The sequence below is a fragment of the Peromyscus eremicus genome, chromosome 12, assembly GCF_949786415.1.
Source record: "Peromyscus eremicus chromosome 12, PerEre_H2_v1, whole genome shotgun sequence".
NCBI classification, from domain to species: Eukaryota; Metazoa; Chordata; class Mammalia; order Rodentia; family Cricetidae; genus Peromyscus; species Peromyscus eremicus.
Genome location: NC_081428.1, coordinates 6,628,852 through 6,630,691, shown reverse-complemented (window position 1 = coordinate 6,630,691; position 1,840 = coordinate 6,628,852).

The window sequence follows — 1,840 nt, the reverse complement described above, 5'->3', positions numbered from 1 at the left end:
GATGAGCCTGGGGCATTGAGTTTGGAGAAGAGGAGAGGTGAAGATCTACAGTTAGCCTACCTACTTCCCTGGCCGGAGTCATAGACGATCACCATGAATTCTCTTTAGAACCCAATGTGATAGGTCCTGCTATTAATTCCATCTGACCAGGGAACTGAGGTTCATGGAAGTATGCCTGGCTTATCTACTGTTAGGTGGAATTGATAATGGAATTAAATCATTAAATCTTAGTACTACCAGGTTGAGAAAGCCCAGCTCTCACTATTTTTATAAAACAGATGAAAGGTGGTGTTATCAAGCCTATAAAAATAGTAATTTTTTGACTTCCACATCTAGCTTCCTCCTATGCAGATTGCTTTTGGCCACTTTGGAATTAGAAAACAACACTGAACAGTGAATCAGGTGAAATCACATTTCTCCCTCCAGGCTACTCCTGGAGTCGTCAGTGTTACAGGCGTGGACTTGAATCTAGGTCCCCACTGGAGTTTCCAGATCCTTGTGTCCCAGGGCAAAGAACAGGATGTTTCAGGACATAGGGTTATGAAAGGACCAAGCAGATGCCATAACAGGCTGCTCAGTCTTCTCTCTGAGATCAGGCCTCAAGTTCAGTTTCCTGAGACTTGAGCAAGCAGTTTCTGGGAGAGCCATAAACAAAAGACATAGTCCTTGCAGTAGCTTCCTTTCTGCACGTACTCTGTCTGCTCAAGGTTCAGCCAGGTGTTTACTGTCTGGGACCCTTCATCAACTTAGAGCAACGTTCATGGGTCAATGTGAACGTGCTAGGCCAGCCAGCCCCCATGGCAGCTCAAGGACAGAGCCTGGGACTTGTCCAGGCCTGCCCCAAATAATAACTGTAACCCAATCCCCAAACAGTAAATTCAAAGGTTATACACCCTCACTCAATCATATGATGCCAAGGCTTGTACCACCCTGTTTGCGGTTTTTCTCTTTAAAAAACCCCTCACCCTGAGAGCTCAGGACTGTCCTCTTCCACCTGCCATGTTGAGTGTTGGACACGGACCAAGCCGGGGCCTGCTTGTTATCAGTAAACCCCTGTGTGTTTTGCATCGGATATTGGCTCTGTGGTGGTCTTGCTTGGGGGGGGGGGTCTTGAGACACAGGAACAACAGTTAGAAATAGAAAAAAATTTGTTTTATTTAAAATTTTAAAAATCAAAATATAAGCACATAATTCCACCTCCCTTCTCTCTAACCCCTCCAGGTTCCCACCCACTACTTGCTCCTTCTCAAATTCATAGCTTGATTTTCTTTAATTATTATTGTTACACACACACACACACACACACACACACACACACACACACGTATCTATGTATGTGTAATTATAACCTGCTCAGTCCATTTACTGTTGCTTGTATGTGTGTGTTTTCAGGGTGGGCCACTCTGTATTATCGATTAAGGGACTCATCTTCGGGGAAGACGAATTCTCCCTTTCTCAGCAGGCCTGTAGCTCTTCATCTGGGGGTAGGATCTTGTGAGGTTTATCCCTTTCACGTGACCCTGTCTTTTGGTGATATCACTGTTCAAGTCTTGTTTGGGCAGCTGTACTGTTGAGGTTTCATGATGTAGTTTCCCCGTCGTTTCTAGGAGACACAGTCCCATAGCACACATCACTGCTGTCTGGCGCTTACATTCGCTCTGCCTTGTCTTCCACGATGTCCCCGCGTCTTAGGTGTGTGTGCTGTCTGTAGATGTGATCAGTTGCTCTCTGTATTTTGACCAGTTGTGACTTTTTTTATAGTCTCCAAAAAGATTATTAAGAAAGGGAAAATGCAAGACTGAGAATGGGCTAGTGAGCTGAGGGAAAAGCATGGGATTCA